The sequence below is a fragment of the Canis lupus genome, chromosome 5, assembly GCF_048164855.1.
Source record: "Canis lupus baileyi chromosome 5, mCanLup2.hap1, whole genome shotgun sequence".
NCBI classification, from domain to species: Eukaryota; Metazoa; Chordata; class Mammalia; order Carnivora; family Canidae; genus Canis; species Canis lupus.
In genome coordinates, this window is record NC_132842.1 from 37,229,096 (window position 1) to 37,251,999 (window position 22,904).

General features: G+C 39.4%; 1 protein-coding gene across 1 annotated transcript in view; it reads right to left on the bottom strand.

Moving 5' to 3' along the window:
• DIAPH1 (diaphanous related formin 1) overlaps positions 1 to 22,904 on the bottom strand; it is a 97,619-nt gene that overhangs the window by 64,963 nt on the left and 9,752 nt on the right. The window lies entirely within an intron of this gene.

The following is a 22,904-nucleotide window of genomic DNA, read 5'->3' on the forward strand; positions in this document are numbered from 1 at the left end:
TCCGGCTCCCTGCATGGAGCCTGCTTCTCCCTCTGCCTGTCTCTGCCCCTCTCTCTCTGTCTCTGTCTCCCATGAATAAATAAATAAAATCTTTAAAATAAATGTGTTATTTCATTTATATATCAACTATATTATTTAGGATATAAAATTATAAGCGGAATGATTATCACAAATGTCAAAACCGTGTTGTGACTGCAGGTGACAGAGGGGCTTCTAAAGGACTCACATGTTCTATTTCTTGACATGGATGATGGCTACATGGGTGTTTGGTTTCATAGTTCTATGTTCTCTTCTGTATACATGCTGTACTTAAAAAGAAAATGAGCAGGGATGGTAAGTAGGAATCCTCTGTCCTAATACTTAATTTTAAGTCATATTTCCTTCTGCTAATGTTTTACAAGATTATATATAGTAAATACCTCTTGACTAACTTCCTCAACTAATGAAAAACTAGCTCTGACCCTGCCACAAAGCTACTTTAACTAACCTTTTTATGGACAAGAAAACTCTCTACCATTATGTTCACATTCCCCATGTCAGAGTTCAGTTACATTTGGTGTGAACTATAAATCTTAACTCCCCCTCCACGGTCTGGAAGAGGCCAAGCTTCCACCGACTGAGGGCTAATCAGATACCTAAAGCTGTAAGAACCTTGCTCAGCATCAACAGAATTTAAAGCTACGTTGTGTGTGCTACTCACTGGGGAATGCAGGGAGAAGGATAGTGAGGCAGACAGTAACACCGAAGGGGACTAACGGGTCCTTTTGTCACAACCCCTTAGGGGATACAGGCTACAAAAAGGATGAGTACATACAATTTAACCACTGCCAAGGTCAAGCTTATTTGCACTGAAAGCAACTGCTTCCAGAAGCTTGTCCTCCAAACTCAAAATGTTCATTCAGAATCAAGCAACAACCCTAACAACTCTGGGATGGATGTAACATAGGAACAGAAGTTGAGGCTAATGAATCAGTGCCAGATAGATTGCTCACAGCTGCAGGCTAAGTTAAACAAGGAACCAAGGTTCCTTCTGCCTACAGACTTTCATTTCTATCCATTTCATTTCTACTACCACTACATAAGCTTATGCCATTATTATCTCCGCTTGACTTAACTGCAACAGCTTCCTAACTGATCTTGATGCCTCCAGTCCTGTCGACCCCACACTAAATCCATTCTCCATAACATATCCAAGAGTAATCTTTCTAAAATGCCATACTGTCCACGGTTATTTTCTCATTTAAAATCTTTTAATGGCTCCCTATTGCCCTCAGGTTAAAATCCAAATTCTCTAGTGTGGTCTAGGACATTCCTGGCTTCTTTCCCTTGATTCATCCCTCACAAACCCTCTACCTCAAACTTTATCTTCTGGGCATCCTGAATCAGTTGCAGGTCCAAAAACAGTTCATGCCACCCCAGACTTTCCCTAGGCTGCTCCTTCCCTCAAGCGAGACTGTGCTTTCAAGGCTAACTCCAACAGGCCCTGCATGATGATACCAACTCTAATTGGAGAAGTGCTTCTTCTCCTTATGTTTCCACAATAATAGGTACTTGCCTGTCTCATAGCCCTAGTTGTGGATTACAGTTGTTCTTGACTGTGACTCTTCTATCCTCTTCCAGACTAAGTTCTTTCCGGGCAGAGCCTGAGACTTAGTCATTATATTTCCTATGGACAGATACCACAGTCTGGGGCTGCTTTCCTAAAATACCAAGTCCTGAAGAAGCTCTCAAACCTATTCATTGTTTCAATGAAGAAAACTGAAGCCTAGACAGGTAGAATAAATCACTGAGGTCACATGATCAGGAAAAGGCTGGGTATGAACTCTAGGCTCCAGAAGCCAAAGCCTAAAATCTTTGCATTCCCCAAATTCTTCTGCCTTGTTTCCATTTAATACTGACTAACTCTTGCCTTTAGAAACAAAAGTGAATATACTTTTCACAAGAAGAAGATACCACATTCCCTTGTTTCTCTTGGTGCATTATTAGAAACAGATTTAATTACTTTTAAAAAAAGTACCCCAGGGACGCCTGGGTGGCTCTGTGGTTGAGTGTCTGCCTTTGGCTCAGGGCAGATCCCGGTCCAGGGATCGAGTCCCACAAGTCCCACATCGGGCTCCTGTTAGGAGCCTGTTTCTCCCTCTGTCTATGTATCTCCTTCTGTGTCTTTCAGGAATAAATAAATAAATTCTTTTTTAAAAACTGTTAAAAAAAAAAAAAAGTATCCCAATTAGCACTCTGTTTAAGGACAGCAAAAATGATGCATGCAGGATCAAAGTTGCACTTCCCCAAAATGTCCAACAGAGGGAAGCAACTACCAGCAAAGCAAATCCTCCTTTAGTCAAAATTCTGTTTCAGAACCCAACAGAACACCCCAACAGCAAACTCAATTCAATTACTGAAATGTAACCTGTTACTACAGTGTATTGAGGGTGTATTGTCTACTCACTATTATGTTTTCTTTACAGATCCTCTACACTGTGCTTGCAAACAGTAAGGTTTACTCAGTGTTTTAATTATATCATTAGTTGTGCTGTGGTTTCTCTGAGATACAGAACAAGAAATTCCCAGATCATAAAAAGTATAAATGACTAAAACTAGTGGGGTCCAGGAAGATAAAGCTACTAGAGCTGTATTTGTGCTTTACACTACACCTCGATGTCCAAGTTTTTGTCTTTAAGTTCTCTAATTGCCCCACCTGTCTCAATGTTTTTTTTTTTTTTTTAAAGATTTATTTATTTATTTATGATAGAGAGAGAGAGGCAGAGACACAGGAGGAGGGAGAAGCAGGCTCCATGCCAGGAGCCCGACGTGGGACTCGATCCCAGGACTCCAGGATCACGCCCTGGGCCAAAGGCAGGCACCAAACCGCTGAGCCACCCAGGGATCCCCTCTTAATGGTTTTATTCTCACCATTCTCCTTGCCTGCAGTCAATTCCCCAAACCAAACCCTTACTCTCTTAACCTGTTGGCATGAAATACTTCATCTTCCTGTCCGTCCTACAGAGTCTTACTAAAATTTTTAACTACAAATAAAGATATTAAAAGAAACATAGATACTAAATAAGATCTTTTTAAAATATCAAAATCTGCTCACAAACACAGATTAATAGGAACTACTAGATAAAGGACACTAGACTGAACAAAGCACCTAATTTTTTCCCCTCTTGAAACCCTTCTAAATCTACAGAAAAAGATTTCTTGGAAAGAAAACAATGATGGAAGGAAAGAGCCTACAAGGTTGGGAAGAGCAAGAAAAGCACAATTGCAACCAAATTTTGAAGCTAGGGAAAAAATAAACTAGAGATAAACCTAAAGACCTAAGAGGGCAGCCCCCGTGGCACAGCAGTTTAGTGCCGCCTGCAGCCCAGGGCGTGATCCTGGAGACCCTAGATCGAGTCCCACGTCGGGCTCCCTACATGGAGCCTGTTCTCCCTCCGCCTGTGTCTCTGCGCCTCTCTCTCTCTCTCTGAATAAATAAAATCTTTAAAAAATAAAAATAAAAGACCTAAGAAAGCTGAGTCCTAAACCAGAAGTAGGAAAAGACAATAAGCAATTGTAATTATATTTAACCATCCTCAAAAGGCTGAAGAATTAACAACATGAGGTACCTGGAGACTGGAAGGAGGGGGAGCCTAAAAATAAGCAGATTGGTTGGAAGCTGTTTAAGAAGCATTTTGGTCTGTAGATCCTTCCAATCCCAATTCCCCCAGCTGTCCTCCTGGCCCATACAAGTGAGACAGTACCCTCCCTTACTCCAACAGAAGTCTGCAAGTTTATTCTTACAGGGTCTCTGAATTGGGAGATGCCAGGCACAATTGTGGGTAGGAATCTTATACCTAAATCTAGGCATAATAGATACTGAGACACCTAGCACCTTTCCCATATAGTTTCTGAGAACTCCAGCAGCCTGAGTGGCCATTAGCCCTGAGGCAGAAAATTAGAAGACTTCTCAGGGGAAATGAAAAATGACCTAAAACTCCTGACACAGTCCAAGTAGATCACCTTGGGAATTCTGCAGTACAATATGGAAGCTACCAGCCACACGTATTAATTGAGCACTTTTAATGTTGCTAGTATGCCTGAGGGAAGAATTTTAAATTGTATTTAATTTTAAATAAATTTAAATTGAAAAACTAATATATTATTGTTAAAATTAAGTATGTTTGGAATATCCTGGGTATGTGAATCTCTTTTCACCTGTAAATTTTATGAAGTCTAAATATACTTCAACTTGGGGCACCTGAGTGGCCCAGTCAGGTAAGCATCCAACTCTTGGTTCTGGCTCAGGGCATGATCTCAGGGTTATAAGATCAAGCACCATACAGGGCTCTGTGCTCAGGGTCCAGTTGGCTTGTCCTTCTCTCTCCTCCACTGCCCCTCCTCAACTCCCCACCCAATCCCCACACCCCTATGCACTCACACTCTCTTTAAAATAAATAAATAAATAAATAAATAAATAAATAAATAAATAATAAAATTTTTAAATGTATCTCAACTATTTATTATGAAAACTTAGTATATAAATTGAAATGTGCTGTAAATGTAAAATATACACAGGAGTCCAACAACTTAATATGAAAAACAGAATATAAGGGCACCTAAGTAGCTCAGTCAGTTAAATGACTGCCTTCGGCTAAGGTCATGATCCCAGTGTCCTCGGATCGTCCTGGGACCAAGTCCCGCATCCAGCTCCCTGTTCCAGCCTGCTTCTCCCTCACTCTGCCACTCCTCCTGCTTGTTCTCTCTCTCTCTGTGTCAAATAAATAAAACATTTAAAAAAGCAAAATATAAGACATTAATACTTTGGGACACCTGGGTGGCTCAGTGATTGAGCATCTGCCTTCAGCTCAGGGCATAATCACGGCGTCCTGGGATCGAGTCCCACATCAGGCTCCCTGCATGGAGCCTGCTTCTTCCTCTGCCTATGTCTCTGCCTCTCTCTGGGTCTCTCATGAATAAATAAATAAAATCTTTTAAAAAAAAAACATTAATACTTTTATATTTATTACATACTAAAATCTTTTTATATGCTGATTACCTAATTAATATTATTTAAATTAATTTCACATGTTTCTTTTTGCCTTTTTCTGTGGCTGCCAGAAAAATCATAGATTGCATATGGGACTCATATCTCTATTGTACAGGTCTGTTCTATAGTAAACTGCACAGTTAACAATCTTAACCTGTGCATCAAGAGTTTCCAATCAGTTTGTTAGTCCCTCATTTTTCTTTTTTTTAAAGTAGGCTCCATGCCCAGCGTGGCATCCAACACAGGGCTTGAACTTGTGACCCTGAGATCAAGAGCCAAACGCTTAACCAACTGAGCCATGCAGGCACCTCTGTCAGTCCCTCATTCTTAAACATTAGCAGACAAGCCAGGTTATCAGACATTTGAGAAAAGCCACTAATATACGACATAGAAAAAACACAAAGACAACTTATCAGACTATGCAAAAAGATGTTCAAAATCACTAATTCCAGAAAAGAGAACATAATGCCACTTTAAAAAGAAACATTCAGAAGAAAAAGAACCCACAGAAGTAGAAAATATGAGAACAGAAACTCAAGAGAAAGCTCAATAGAAGGACTAGATTAAAATTGAGGAAATCTCCCAAAAAGCAGAGAAAAACCCCAGAGATGGAAAAATAAGAGAGAAAAGATAAGCAAAGATAAGATCAGTTTGGAAGGCTCAATACACAATAGGAGATAACAGGGGAGCAAGTTACCAATGAAAAAAATTCAAGAATATTTCCCAGTACCAAAGGATAAATCTCCAGCACAAAGGATAAACATAGACCACAAAGGCATATTACGGCAAAATTTCAATACAATGAATACAAAGAATATTCTACAAGATCCGAGAGAAGGGAGAAAAAAATGGTCATATACAAAGTAATAAGAACAGATTTGGGTTTTTTAACAATATACCAAAAGCTAGATGATAATGGAATAAGGCCTTTAAAAATACGAAGAAAAGTAATTTCAATTTTTTTTTAAATTTTTTATTTATTTATGATAGTCACAGAGAGAGAGAGAGAGAGAGAGGCAGAGACATAGGCAGAGGGAGAAGCAGGCTCCATGCACCGGGAGCCCGATGTGGGATTCGATCCCGGGTCTCCAGGATCGCGCCCTGGGCCAAAGGCAGGCGCCAAACCGCTGCGCCACCCAGGGATCCCAAGAAAAGTAATTTCAAATCTAGAATTCTATATTCAACAAATCAATCAAATATTGGGTTCAGAATAGACATTTTCAGAAATAAGCTTTCAAAAAATTTATCACCAGGCATCTCAGAAAGCTATTGTAGGATATGCTCCACCAAAATGAGGGACCAAACCAAGGATGTAAAGGACTTGAAAGAAGGGCAACAGGAGACTTAAACCATAAAAGAGGTAAAGGAAATTTCTAGGGCAAAGATTCCAGACAACTGTTCTCTGCCAGACAGCACAATTTAAAGAGGACTATGACTCTTTAAGGAACCTCCACACAGTTTTCCAGAGTGGCTGCACCAGTTCACATTCCCACCAACAGTGCAAGAGGGTTCCCTTTTCTCTGCATCCTCTCCAACATTTGTGGTTTCCTGCCTTGTTAATTTTCCCCATTCTCACTGGTGTGAGGTGGGATCTCATTGTGGTTTTGATTTGTATTTCCCTGATGGCAAGTGATGCAGAGCATTTTCTCATGTGAGTGTTGGCCATGTCTATGTCTTCCTTTGTGAGATTTCTGTTCATGTCTTTTGCCCATTTCATGATTGGATTGTTTCTTTGGTGTTGAGTTTAATAAGTTCTTTATAGATTTTGGAAAATAGCCCTTTATCTGATACGTCATTTGCAAATGTCTTCTCTCATTCTGTAGGTTGTCTTTTAGTTTTGTTGACTGTATCCTTTGCTGTGCAAAAGCTTCTTATCTTGATGAAGTCCCAATAGTTCATTTTTGCTTTTGTTTCTTTTGCCTTCGTGGATGTATCTTGCAAGAAGTTACTGTGGCCGATGTGGTTTATGTATACAATGGAATATTACTCAGCCATTAGAAATGACAAATACCCACCATTTGCTTCGATGTAGATGGAACTGGAGGGTATCATGCTGAGTGAAATAAGTCAATTGGAGAAGGACAAACATTATATGGTCTCATTCATTTGGGGAATATAAATAATAGTGAAAGGGAATAGAAGAGAAGGGAGAAGAAATGGGTAGGAAATACCAGAAAGGGAGACAGAACATGAAGACTCCTAACTCTGGGAAACGAACTAGGGGTGATGGAAAGGGAGGAGGGCGGGGGGTGGGGGTGAATGGGTGACGGGCACTGAGGGGGGCACTTGACGGGATGAGCACTGGGTGTTATTCTGTATGTTGGCAAATTGAACACCAATAAAAAATAAATTTATTATTAAAAAATAAAATAAAATAATAAAATTAAAAAAAAAAAAAATAAAATAAAATAAAATAAAATAAAATAGGACTATGAGACCTGAGCCTAAGCCTCCAAGACTGTCATCACCATCATTCACTTTTGTTCTGGGCTTTTAAACTGACAATACCTGGTGAACCTGACCCAGTTTTTTGGCTTATTGGTACCATATGTTAATAATTTCTTCCCTTCCTTTCTTACTCTACTGCCCAGACTGCAAGGACACTCATTCCACCCTACAGTTTTTCTACTCTGACTTATCCAGAAGAACTAAGATTGGTCACAATAAGCTTAGAAAAAGAAAATACAAAGCAGTGTACTCCTCTGACCATATTCTTGTTGGATGTCTAATATTTGATCATCACTGCAACTTTGCCAGGTGCACAAGTATGATGAGCTCTGTGCTTCCCAGGTTTGGCCCAGATACCCTCAGAAAAAGCCCTTGTAAACACTCAGAGAATCTAAAGTCAGTCTCTGTATCTTCTTCTGGGAGCTTCCATCTAAGAGTGGCAATACTGTCATTTACACATTAGAGTAGATTTTTACTTATTACTTAATTTTTAAAATAGCATTTCATTTATATATGCAAACAATTATTGACAAGAAGCTTTAAGGAAAAAAAGGGGGGGGGGACCCAAAATGGAGTCACTTGTGCTAAATCCCATATCAGCAAGCTAAGGCTTAATATCTAACCTAACTGCGATTTCAACCTCATCCAAGAATGTAACCTTTAACCAATTAATTTAGAATTATGTGATCAGCACTAGTGAGATAATATGCATCATACCCCAAACTAAGGTGACCTTGCCTGAAACAATCTATTATTTGTTAAACACTTGCTTTTCCACCACCTTCTTCCATTTTGTACAGCTCCTCAGACCTCCTGATTTGCCAGATAGGATGCTGCCCAATTCAAGAATGGTTGAATAAAGCCAATATGATCTTCAAATTTACTCAGTTAAATTTTGTTTACAGCATAAAATATTTTCTTTTTAAAGAGTAAAAGATACAGCCTGAAAATAAAAGGTTGGAGAACCATTTACCATTCGAATGGTCATCAAAAGAAAGCAGGGGTAGCCATCCTTATATCAGATAAACTAAAATTTACCCCAAAGACTGTAGTGAGAGATGAAGAGGGACACTATATCATACTTAAAGGATCTATTCAACAAGAGGACTTAACAATCCTCAATATATATGCCCCGAATGTGGGAGCTGCCAAATATATCAATCAATTATTAACCAAAGTGAAGAAATACTTAGATAATAATACACTTATACTTGGTGACTTCAATCTAGCTCTTTCTATACTCGATAGGTCTTCTAAGCACAACATCTCCAAAGAAACGAGAGCTTTAAATGATACACTGGACCAGATGGATTTCACAGATATCTACAGAACTTTACATCCAAACTCAACTGAATACACATTCTTCTCAAGCGCACATGAACTTTCTCCAGAATAGACCACATATTGGGTCACAAATCGGGTCTGAACCAATACCAAAAGATTGGGATTGTCCCCTGCATAATCTCAGACCACAATGCCTTGAAATTAGAACTAAATCACAACAAGAAGTTTGGAAGGACCTCAAACATGTGGAGGTTAAGGACCATCCTGCTAAAAGATAAAAGGGTCAACCAGGAAATTAAGGAAGAATTAAAAAGATTCATGGAAATTAATGAGAATGAAGATACAACCGTTCAAAATCTTTGGGATGCAGCAAAAGCAGTCCTAAGGGGGAAATACATCGCAATACAAGCATCCATTCAAAAACTGGAAAGAACTCAAATACAAAAGCTAACCTTACACATAAAGGAGCTAGAGAAAAAACAGCAAATAGATCCTACACCCAAGAGAAGAAGGGAGTTAATAAAGATTCGAGCAGAACTCAACGAAATCGAGACCAGAAGAACTGTGGAACAGATCAACAAAACCAGGAGTTGGTTCTTTGAAAGAATTAACAAGATAGATAAACCATTAGCCAGCCTTATTAAAAAGAAGAGAGAGAAGACTCAAATTAATAAAATCATGAATGAGAAAGGAGAGATCACTACCAACACCAAGGAAATACAAACGATTTTAAAAACATATTATGAACAGCTATACGCCAATAAATTAGGCAATCTAGAAGAAATGGACGCATTCCTGGAAAGCCACAAACTACCAAAACTGGAACAGGAAGAAATAGAAAACCTGAACAGGCCAATAACCAGGGAGGAAATTGAAGCAGTCATCAAAAACCTCCCAAGACACAAGAGTCCAGGGCCAGATGGCTTCCCAGGGGAATTCTATCAAACATTTAAAGAAGAAACCATACCTATTCTCCTAAAGCTGTTTGGAAAGATAGAAAGAGATGGAGTACTTCCAAATTCGTTCTATGAGGCCAGCATCACCTTAATTCTAAAACCAGACAAAGACCCCACCAAAAAGGAGAATTACAGACCAATATCCCTGATGAACATGGATGCAAACATTCTCAACAAGATACTGGCCAATAGGATCCAACAATACATTAAAAAAATTATTCACCATGACCAAGTAGGATTTATCCCTGGGACACAAGGCTGGTTCAACACCCGTAAAACAATCAATGTGATTCATCATATCAGCAAGAGAAAAACCAAGAACCATATGATCCTCTCATTGGATGCAGAGAAAGCATTTGACAAAATACAGCATCCATTCCTGATCAAAACTCTTCAGAGTGTAGGGATAGAGGGAACATTCCTCGACATCTTAAAAGCCATCTATGAAAAGCCCACAGCAAATATCATTCTCAATGGGGAAGCACTGGGAGCCTTTCCCCTAAGATCAGGAACAAGACAGGGATGTCCACTCTCACCACTGCTGTTCAACATAGTACTGGAAGTCCTAGCCTCAGCAATCAGACAACAAAAAGACATTAAAGGCATTCAAATTGGCAAAGAAGAAGTCAAACTCTCCCTCTTCGCCGATGACATGATACTCTACATAGAAAACCCAAAAGTCTCCACCCCAAGATTGCTAGAACTCATACAGCAATTCGGTAGCATGGCAGGATACAAAATCAATGCCCAGAAGTCAGTGGCATTTCTATACACTAACAATGAGACTGAAGAAAAAGAAATTAAGGAGTCAATCCCGTTTACAATTGCACCCAAAAGCATAAGATACCTAGGAATAAACCTAACCAAAGATGTAAAGGATCTATACCCTCAAAACTATAGAACACTTCTGAAAGAAATTGAGGAAGACACAAAGAGATGGAAAAATATTCCATGCTCATGGATTGGCAGAATTAATATTGTGAAAATGTCAATGTTACCCAGGGCAATATACACGTTTAATGCAATCCCTATCAAAATATCATGGACTTTCTTCAGAGAGTTAGAACAAATTATTTTAAGATTTGTGTGGAATCAGAAAAGACCCCGAATAGCCAGGGGAATTTTAAAAAAGAAAACCATATCTGGGGGCATCACAATGCCAGATTTCAGGTTGTACTACAAAGCTGTGGTCATCAAGACAGTGTGGTACTGGCACAAAAACAGACACATAGATCAGTGGAACAGAATAGAGAATCCAGAAGTGGACCCTGAACTTTATGGGCAACTAATATTCGATAAAGGAGGAAAGACTATCCATTGGAAGAAAGACAGTCTCTTCAATAAATGGTGCTGGGAAAATTGGACATCCACATGCAGAAGAATGAAACTAGACCACTCTCTTTCACCATACACAAAGATAAACTCAAAATGGATGAAAGATCTAAATGTGAGACAAGAGTCCATCAAAATCCTAGAGAAGAACACAGGCAACACCCTTTTTGAACTCGGCCATAGTAACTTCTTGCAAGATACATCCACGAAGGCAAAAGAAACAAAAGCAAAAATGAACTATTGGGACTTCATCAAGATAAGAAGCTTTTGCACAGCAAAGGATACAGTCAACAAAACTCAAAGACAACCTACAGAATGGGAGAAGATATTTGCAAATGACATATCAGATAAAGGGCTAGTTTCCGAGATCTATAAAGAACTTATTAAACTCAACACCAAAGAAACAAACAATCCAATCATGAAATGGGCAAAAGACATGAACAGAAATCTCACAGAGGAAGACATAGACATGGCCAACATGCACATGAGAAAATGCTCTGCATCACTTGCCATCAGGGAAATACAAATCAAAACCACAATGAGATACCACCTCACACCAGTGAGAATGGGGAAAATTAACAAGGCAGGAAACAACAAATGTTGGAGAGGATGTGGAGAAAAGGGAACCCTCATACACTGTTGGTGGGAATGTGAACTGGTGCACCCACTCTGGAAAACTGTGTGGAGGTTCCTCAAACAGTTAAAAATATACCTGCCCTACGACCCAGCAATTGCACTGTTGGGGATTTACCCCAAAGATACAAATGCAATGAAACGCCGGGACACCTGCACCCCGATGTTTATAGCAGCAATGGCCACGATAGCCAAACTGTGGAAGGAGCCTCGGTGTCCAACGAAAGATGAATGGATAAAGAAGATGTGGTTTATGTATACAATGGAATATTACTCAGCTATTAGAAATGACAAATACCCACCATTTGCTTCAACGTGGATGGAACTGGAGGGTATTATGCTGAGTGAAGTAAGCCAGTCGGAGAAGGACAAACATTATATGTTCTCATTCATTTGGGGAATATAAATAATAGTGAAAGGGAATATAAGGGAAGGGGGAAGAAATGTGTGGGAAATATCAGAAAGGGAGACAGAACGTAAAGACTGCTAACTCTGGGAAACGAACTAGGGGTGGTGGAAGGGGAGGAGGGCGGGGGGTGGGAGTGAATGGGTGACGGGCACTGGGGGTTATTCTGTATGTTAGTAAATTGAACACCAATAAAAAATAAATTAAAAAAAATAAAATAAAGAGTAAAAGAGGGGCACCGAGCTGGTTCAGTGAGAGGATGTAACTCTTGATCTCGGGGTTGTGAATTCGAGCCCCAAGTTGGGTGTAGAGATTACTTAAAAAATAAACTTAAAAGGAGTAAAAAAGGGCAGCCCCAGTGGCTCAGCACTTTAGTGCTGCCTTCAGTCCAGGGCATGATCCTGGAGACCCAGGATTGAGTCCCACATCAGGCTCCATGCATGGAGCCTGCTTCTCCCTCTGCCTGTGTCTCTGCCTCTCTCTCTCTCATGAATAAATAAAATCTTAAAAAAAAAAAAAAAAGGAGTAAAAAAATTTTTATTCTACAGGAATTTATTTAATAGGGGATGCCTGGGGGGCTCAGAGTTGAGTGACTGCCTTTGGCTCAAGGTGTGATCCCAGAGTCCAGGGACTGAGTCCCACATCAGGCTCTCTGCATGGAGCCTGCTTCTCCTCCCTCTTCCTATGTCTCAGCCTTCTGTCTCTCTAATGAATAAATAAATAAAATCTTTTTTTTAATAGGAATTTATTCAATAGAATTAGATGAGTAAATAAGTTTCTAAAGGCCATTAGCTGGTGTCAGAAAAGAGATCAACCAAATTGCATTTATTAAAATGACCTTCATCTTCTCCAAAAGATGCTCCATGTTATCAAATCTTATTTAAATCAACACAAATTGCTCAAAGATGCACTGCATCAAAGGTAACAGCATCAAATGGGGTGCCTGGATGGTGCAGTCATTTAAGCATCCAACTCTTGGTTTTGGCTCAGTTCTGACCTTGGGTTTGAGAGACCGAACCCTGAGTCTGGCTCTGTACTCAGTGAGTAGTCTGCTTGAGTTTCTCCCTCTCTCTCTTCCCCTATCCCGCTTCCTCTCTAAAATAAATAATAAGTCTTAAAAAAGATAACATTACCAAACATAAATATATTTCAAAGATAAAATAAACATATTTGGCTGGATACTGTTCTCCATTAAGACCATCAATCAGGTAGCCCCGGTGGCACAGCACTTTGGCGCCACCTGCAGCCCAGGGCATGATCCTGGAGACCCTGGATCGAGTCCCACATCAGGCTCTCTGCATGGAGCCTGCTTCTCCCTCTGCCTGTTTCTCTGCCTCTCTCTCTGTGTCTCTATGAATAAATAAATAAAAATCTTTAAAAAAAAAAAAGACCATCAATCAACATAAAAATTAAAAGCTGTCCCCTCACTCCCCGCTTCCAGAGAATAACTCAAAACTCTGATTCACTCACCACATCCTAATGTAATATGTGGTAAGATAAATCTTTTGGTTAACATCTACAGGAAATAAGAAACTTCCTAGACACTTTATAGTTTGGCTTAAGAAACCCAAAACAAAAAAGTCAAAAGACCCCAAGATATGCCCTGTGAGGCCAAACTAATCAGATGACTTATTGAGTATGAAACATACCCTGATCAATTGTTATCATAATAAATGCAAATGAACTGTAAGATTTCTCTTCCATACTGGATTTGTTGTGGTGATGGTTATATCTTTTAACACTTCAGCTTTTTAAAAGTGAGTAGATACTGGAGCGCCTGGATGGCACAGTCAGTTGAGTGTCCAACTCTTGGATTCTTCTTGGTAATTTGGTTGGTAATGAGCCCCACGTTGGGCTCCATGTTCAGTGAGTAGTCTACTTGGATTTTCTCTCCCTCTCATTCTGCCCCTCCCGTCCATGCCCACATGTGCTTTCTTTCTAAAAACATTAAATAAATAGATCTTTTAAAAGTGAGTGAAGGGACTAAACATGGCAGTCTTCTCTTCTAGACAGAGGTTCCTTCTGTTTGTTTGCCTAGCAACAGAACTGGCAATTTTTTAAACTCAAGAATATAGGAAAATCATTCCAGAGACTATACCCAATTCCCTGAATCTTTAATTTTCCCCACTCATCGTAAAAAGGGGACAGAATTCTCAAACAATTAAGGATGGTCTCTTGGCACAAGGTGTTCATGTAGCCAAACAAAAAGTAATTAGGTAGTATCCTTAGTAGCAGAGAGGTGAGCAAGGATCTAAAAAGAGAATATGATTGAACTTTACTTTGAAGAGAGTACATTACATAGCAAAAAGTGTTTCCAATTCCTACCACTGTGCTTCACAAGAACAGTTAATCATGGATGATAATTCTATGAACTATGTGGCTTATACACAGGTAATATAAACCTACAATTGCAAGCCTAGATCTCAGTACTTTCTAAAATACCCTGTTCAGGCTAACTTATCTAATCTTTTAAAATTTGTAATTGAAGTATAGCTAATATACAGTATTAGTTTCAGGTGTATAGTACAGTGACTCAACAACTACATGTTATGAAACGCTTACCAAAATACTAGAGTATTACTGACTATATTCCCCATATTGTACTTTTTATCCCCATGACTTATTTTATAACTGCAAATTTATAATCTCCTTTGCCTATTTCTTTTGCCCATTCCACCACTACTCTTCCTCCACCATCTTTTACAAAAATTTTGGTTAGGCTAATAACAGACATATCTAAGCTCTTGGCTAAATGACTACCACCAGAACACCACAGATGAATGCACTTTGGACCCCACTGTGTGAAGATTCTAAGAGGCCAAGGATCCCCGGGAACTACAGGTTTTCTTATAATACCTTTAATCACAAAGCAATTCACTGACTGCCTCAGGATAGTCAATTCATACCTCTCCCTCTTCTGACATTCACTCTTGTTCAAGGGCTGTCTAGTGTAAGGGACATGTTCAGAGTGGTAGATAAAATTCTAAGATGTCTTCTGAGAGTCTTAGCCTGACATATGCACCCTGTATAATTACCAGGACTTTATGAAAGGATATCACTCCTGTGATTAAGTTATATTATTTGGCACAAATGACTTTTAAGAAAGGGAAATAATCAGCACAGGCCTGAGCCAATCACACATGCCCTTTAAGTCTGAGGGAACATGTTAGGGACACAAGGATTCAACATGTCATTTCTGGCTTGAGCAGGAGGGGGTAAAATGCAAGGACTGCAGGCAGCATCTAGTTGCTGAGAGCCAGCCAAGAAACAGGGACTTCAGTTCTACAACTGCAAGGAACTGAACTCGGTCAACACCCAGAATGAGCTTAGATGCAGATTTCCCCTGGGTGAGTCCAGATCTTTGGCCCAGCTGTCATACTTTGATTTCAGCCCTCCAATACTATGAGAATGCAACCATATTCATTCTGGACTTCTGACTTACGAACTGTGAGCTAATAAGTACATTTTGTTTTAAACTGTTGAGTTTCTTATGTAGCAGTAGGAAACTAATACATTAAACAAACTGATGAAATCTACAATTTATCTAGAACTTTGGTTAAAGGAAAAAGACTGTGAGTCCTGGTTTTTTATTTTTTATCCCAAAAAACTACAAGTATGATTTTGAGCAAATCACTTTAATTATTCATGCTTCAGTTCCCTTATTTATTAAAAACAAAGCAAAAGCAGACATACACACCTCTTGGCAGCTATGAGGTCATAAAGCACAGTGCTAAAAGAGATCATTCGGTAAAGTGTGCTGTTGATACTACAGAAAGACTTGTTTTAAAATACACACTTCAAGGGATGCCTGGTGAGGAGGCTCAGTGGTTGAGCATCTGCCTTCCACTCAGGTCATGATCCTGGCTGGGGTCCTGGGATTGAGTACTGCATCAGCCTACCCACAGGGAGCCTGCTTTTCCCTCTGCCTATGTCTCTGCCTCTATGTGTTTCTCATTAATAAATAAAATTTTTAAAAAATAAAAAATAAAATACACACTTCAAGAATGGACTAGTTGACACTGTGCTCCAAACAACAGGAGCAAAAAGCTATTCCTCATCTATCAACTATACACTAAGCCATAGTCAGTCATTTTGCAAAAAGAACTAAAGAATTTATCAATGCCAGGCTCTCAATATATTTTACAGACTGTTTATTGAAACTGCTTCTGTGGACCAGACTGTAAGTTGCAGCAATGTCTTGTTCTTTTGATGAGTACAGTATTTAATAAATATTTTTTAAAAGATTTTATTTATTTATTCATGAGAAAGAGAGAGAGAGAGAGAGGCAGAGACAGAAGCAGGCTCCATGCAGGGAGCCTGACGTGGGACTCAATCCTGGTCTCCAGGATCACGCCCTGGGCTGAAGGTGACACTAAACCGCTGAGCCACCCGGGCTGCCCTAATAAATATTTTAAAAATAAAATAAAAATATTTTAAATATTTTAAAAATCAGCATCACTGATGTTTAAGAACATCATCCTAAGCACAGTATATTCATTCATTAATTCCTTTACTCAAGTTGGGCAAACCGAGGAAATACTTCAAGTCAAAGTCTGTGACAGTGTGATTGTTATGGACAAGTCAGTCAACCACGAGACCACACCTTGAAGGGTGATGTCTTTCCCTATAAATGAGAACATGATGCATGTTCTCACATGATGCATGACGCATGACACATGACACATTGTGAGCCGTCCTTGAGCAAAATATCCAACTATGGGACACATGTCACCTAGAGTCTTCCACCTCCTTTGAAAAGCTATAAGCCCTAAGACACAGGCTACCTACAGGTAAGATGTAAAGTGTCACTATAGCCAACAACAATCTTCTTTCAAATCCTCAACTACCTACCCAGAAAAGATCAGGTAGGATACGTGTCATTCAGAACCATAAAGAACAGAGAGCATGGTCTGGCTTTGATTCATCTCTTTATTCTATCTATCACAGTGATGACATTAAGTTACTTAGGATAGTTCCTTAGAAAAATAAAAAATAAAAAATAAAAAAAAATTAAAAATAAAAACAAAACAAAAAAAAGGATAGTTCCTTAGGCAACAGAAGGTTATCATGTGCACTTGAATTCAATTACCAACGAATATCATTCCAATTTGGCCAAAAAATTTGTCACATTTCCACTAAGAGACAATAAGGGCAGGGTGAACTTTCTTTTTATCAATCACAGTTTCAGTCTTTAGGACTGTGTCATTTCATAGGGCTGGTATGAAGAGTAAATAATAAAATGGACGGAAAGCACTTTGCCTTGCAAATTGCTTTGTAAAAGTTAGATAATAATACAATGATGGAACCTATGACACTTTTCAGCCTCCCTTCTTCAGTTCCCACTCCTCATTCGCAAGCCAATTACAACTGGAAAGAAGATAATAACGGGTATATCTTCAAATGTAGAGAAGAAATTTCCCTTCCATTTTCAAGGAATGGCCCAAGGATGACACTGCATTAAGTCAGGATCTCATCTACTATTTACAAAGAAACAGACTAGATTCTGACATCACTACTTACAGGTGCCAAAAACTGGAGCGCCCACCTCCAAAAAGAAAATTTTTTTTATTTATTTTTTTTATTTATGATAGGCACACAGTGAGAGAGAGAGAGAGAGGCAGAGACATAGGCAGAGGGAGAAGCAGGCTCCATGCACCGGGAGCCCGATGTGGGATTCGATCCCGGGTCTCCAGGATCGCGCCCTGGGCCAAAGGCAGGCGCTAAACCGCTGCGCCACCCAGGGATCCCAAAAAGAAAATTTTTAAAAAAGGGTATCACTGAGAAAAAGAAAAGCACAAAAATGACCAGAAATAAAAAAAAACATCAACTATAAAGCTCACTTAGTACCATTAAGTTAAATGGGTTTAAAGGAAAGAAACCTAAAGATTATCTAGCAGTCCCCCAAAACAGAGATGGCTCATTCATGCTCCCCATGAGGAGTATGGGAAAGGTGCTAAAGGAGTAAGACCTTAGCAGCTCATCCATTTGGTTTCTTGCTGCCTCAGCAGCCCCACAGCTCAATTTAGAACTGGACAGTTAACCTGTCAGAATTTATACAAGAAACAAATCGAACACAGTACAGGAAAGTCCAAGCTCTTTTAAACCTAATTAAGAGAGTCCATTCAATCTAATCCTGCCTTCCAGAACCAGTATCTTTTTACTGATACCACCCAGGGAGTCCTGAGAGATTCCAAGTAGTGGGGCTTCTTAAGCTCAAGTAAGAAATGTCCTACAAAGGTATTAGGTAACTAATCATTCCCTGTTTCAATAATTTAGTTATAAATTTGAGCCAATTTACTTACAAATGCAAAGCAACAAACTTAATATCCACACAACTGTCTAAATCAGTTGGTGAGTCTCATTTCAAATAAACCACATTTCCCAACTGCGATTAAAATGAAGGAAAAACTTCTTAATATTAAGAGTCAATTCTCTGACAGGTCCAAAATGCATTCTAATAATCCTCTATTAGTTCAATAAGGCAAGCTTCTTGGGGAAAAGGAGAAGGTAACATTTTGTCTACCACTTAGTTCATTTTAAAGTCTGAGACTGGCAAGAGCGTGCATCCTAGATAGCTGATAGCCTAGAGAAAAGAAGGGAAGTCCACTCAGGTTTCACTATTCCAGCTCAGCAGAGCAGGTGGAAACCAGGCTGGGAACATTGTATTCCCCCTACAAGTCCATCCAAACTAACTGCCAGCCCCTTGCACTTTGAATCACTCATGGGTTGGGACAACAGACTGCCAACAGACAAAGTGCTCAGATTCTGGAAATCCTAGTTTCCTATCAAGTGTCACAAGGTGTGGCAGACATGACCCATCTCTTTTGCTGTCAGGAAGGAAGTAGATGTATATTCTGTTATTGGTGAGAGATCAGTAAGCAAAACTTCCTCCCTTTCAAACATCCTAGGGTTCTGATAAAACTTCTGAACACACACAGAAGTATTCCCCACTTTTCAACAGTTCACATTATGCCACTTCACTTTTTTGGAAGACCTATATTAGTACCTGTTTTTGCTAACAAAGAAATCCATGAAAGATCTTCACTTTTAGGAAAACAGGTGAAAAGCGAAAATAGCATCCAGTGCTTGTTTTGCAGCAAGCGATTATGAGAGACACAGCGCACATCCCGAGCAAGACTACACTCAGCATCTCAGCATCAGACCACCACAGCTTTGAAGTGTGTCTGTAGGGATCCCTGGGTGGCTCAGCGGTTTAGTGCCTGCCTTTGGCCCAGGTCGCGATCCTAGAGTCCCGGGATCGAGTCCCGCGTTGGGCTCCCGGCATGGAGCCTGCTTCTCCCTCTGCCTGTGTCTCTGCCTCTCTCTCTCTATGTCTATCATGAATGAATGGATGAATGAATGAATGAATAAATAAGTATGTCTGTAAGCATCCGTGTTTTATCTCCATTTATTTTGTGCATCCATTAGCAAAATGTGGCCTAAGTTACCAAGAAAGCCTGAGAGAGGTTATTTTTAGGAATGCTCAAAAATTTTTCCATACAAATTAATGGTAAGTGCTTCTTTGCTTTAGTCATTTTGGTTTATGAAAGATTTCATAGGAATACCCTACTTTCAAATATGGGGCGGGGGGAGGGAGGGGAGTGAGAACTGTGTAGAAAACAATAAATAATGTTAACCTATTTTTCCAAAATTTCAACACATTTCTCCAGTTCCAAATACTGATACTTCTTCCTCACTTTCTTACTGGGCCTCTCTCTTTACTGCCTGGGCTGTAATTGCTCCTTTAAAAAGGGGGTGTTGTCCATTCATTTGGAAAGAGTCAGTGACTCAGGAATGCTGTTTCCCAATCTCCATAGCAACTGTTTTCTCCTCCCATGTTGTGATGTAAGTAGCAGGACATCTACTCTTCCTCAAGGGTGAGCACATGTATGACACACCCAAGGCCTGACTGACAGGAAGTTCCTGCAGCTGATATTACTTATACATACAGGGATCAAGCATGAGGCCACCTTGTTTCATTTTATTTTTTTAAGATATTATTTATTTGAGGGGCAGCCTGCGTGGCTCAGCGGTTTGATGCCACCTTCAGCCCGGGTGTCATCCTGGAGACCCAGGATGGAGTCCCACATTGGGCTCCCTGCATGGAGCCTGCTTCTCCTTCTGCCTGTGTCTCTGCCTCTGTGTGTCTCTCATATATAATAGATATATTTAAAAATAAATGTAGTTTCTGGAAAGCAAGGTAGGGGATTGCTTTATTTTTATACACATCTATGTTTCTTATAAATAGGTGTTTCACTTTTATACTAAAAAATATATTTCCATTTTCAAATAAAAGCACTTTGCAAAGATTAGAAAAGCTAGAAAATGTTTAAGATACATTGTTTTAAAAGTAGAAAACTAAAAAAAAAAAAAAAAAAAAGTAGAAAACTTGTGTAAATGATAGCTGCAACTCTGTAAAATATCTGCACACAAAATAATTTAGAATATTCAAATACTAAGAGAACTAAAAATGAAAACTAGAAATTTTGGGTTTAGATACTGTTATTTTGAAAAAATGTTTTTTCAAAAAGAAAAGCATAAAAATCATAGCACAACACTTTAAAGCAAAGCAACATCATCCAATACCCATATGCAAGATGCCCACCAGTATTTACTCTTCTCCAGTAGTACTCTGCTTAAGTCAATACTCTGGCAGGGCACAGTTAGAAAAATTAAGGGTGACAAAGCAATGAAAGAATAATGAATAGTCTAAAAGCTAGCTCACCTAATTACATGACCTTGAGCAAATTAGTACCTCCAAGCCTCAGTGGCTTCCTCATATTAAAATGAGGAGGCTGGGCAGCCCAGGTGGCTCAGAGGTTTAGCGCCACCTTCAGCCCAAGGCCTGATCCTGGAGACCCAGGATCGGGATCCACTGAGTCCCACATTGGGCTCCCTGTGTGGAGCCTGCTTATCCCTCTGCCTGTGTCTCTGCCTCTGTCTCTCATGAATAAGTAAATAAAATCTTTAAAAAAAAAAATGAGGAAGTTGGATCAGATCATTTCCAGGGTCTCTTAAGAGGCCCTTAAAGACTGCGCTTAGTGGGTGACTCAGTGGGTTGAGTGTCTGCCTTCAGCTCAGGTCATGATCTCAGGGTCCTAGGATCAAGCCCCATATCAGGCTCTCCGCTCAGCAGGGAGTCTGCTTCTCCCTCTCTCTCTCTCTCAAATAAACAAATAAAATCTTAAAAAAAAAAAAAAAAGAAGAAGAAGAAGAAGAAGGGGGGACACCTGGGTGGCTCAGCGGTTGAGTTGAGTGTCTGCCTTTGGCTCGGGGTGTGATCCCAGACCCTGGGATGACGTCCTGCATCAGGCTCCCTGCTCCCTCTGCCTATGTCTCTGCCTGTGTCTCTCCTAAATAAATAAATAAAATCTTAAAAAAAAAAAAAAAAAAAAGACTGGGCTTAGTTACTACTGCTCTTTTTGAGGGTAGCCCAATGCCTGTTGTTTGCCTGATAGTACATATCCTCCAGTGGCTTCTCACCACTTCTTCTTGTGGTTTCAATCACAGGAAACAGACGTCACCCATGGGCCTAGAAGTAAGTAACGAACGAGCCCTAGCGGATGCAAAGAGCTGCCAACTAGGGCCAACTCCCATCTTTCTAAAATACAAGAATCAAGGAGTCACTAGAATTTATGCTTGGGGAGTCTGATACACATCGTTCACAAAAACTAACAAAACTAAAAATATCTCTGTAGGTCCCATGCATCCAAATATGATGAAAAAATTTTAGAACAGTCTCAATCAAAAAAAAAAAGAACAGTCTCAATCTACTTTGCTTCTATGACCAAATGAAAAAACTGAAGAATAACTATGGGTAGGAATATAAGAGTTTAAGAAGGGGGAAAAAAAGGTCACTAGTACTTTCTATGGAGACCTAGACATATCCTGATAGTTGAAGACTCATCCTTATCTCCTTTAACAGTCTATGTAAGCCTTTCTAGAGCCTTGAAAGACTATGACACAAATAGATTAAAATAAAATGGGGATTTACCAAGTGTTCACTTTAAACGTATGTTAACAATTCCTACAGCAATGAGTCAAATACTATTTTCATTCATAATGATGTAAGTTGGTAACCCTCAACTATGTAAAATAATGCAGAGATTTTTAATCTTATAGATATGTTCCTTCATTAAACACAAAACTAGAAGATACTATCTCTAAAGAATAATAAACTTTTCTCAACAGAGTTCTTTTGATCGGATATAGTTAACATTAGTGGTTCTCTCCGCCTTGGTGAGAGAGGACTAATGTTTTTGAAACTGCCAATCTCCTACATGAGACCACAGAAATGGAGAACCTTCAAAATCATCTCAAGATTCCCAAGACTAACATTAAAACTAAAATACATAAAAAGATATCACCAATTGTAAGCAAAACACCACCAATGCGCTCAGGCACCTCATAAGCAAGATGTGAAATGAGATCCCCCCAAAAAAGTTATCTCCCTTTTTCTCTACGATACACACACACACACACACACACACACACAGGTTTTTGGGGAGGTTTTTTTGTTTTCTGTTTTTCATTCACAGGACTAAAGAACATCTCAAATAAGCAGGCAATCAAACCCTAGGAAACCTTTAAGAAAAAATAATAGGGCCCAAAAATAAGTTCTGATTGTTCCCACAATGGGATTTCCCACCTGAACCCACAATTTGGCTATACAGCTTTGAGATCCAGCTGAGAATTATAATTTTTAAAATCTAGATTTATCACTCAAGGTCTGAAAAATGGGTGTGTTAAAACTGATAAGGATTGTAAATCAAACAAACTTAACTATCTAAACTCCATCTAGGTAGCAAAAAATATT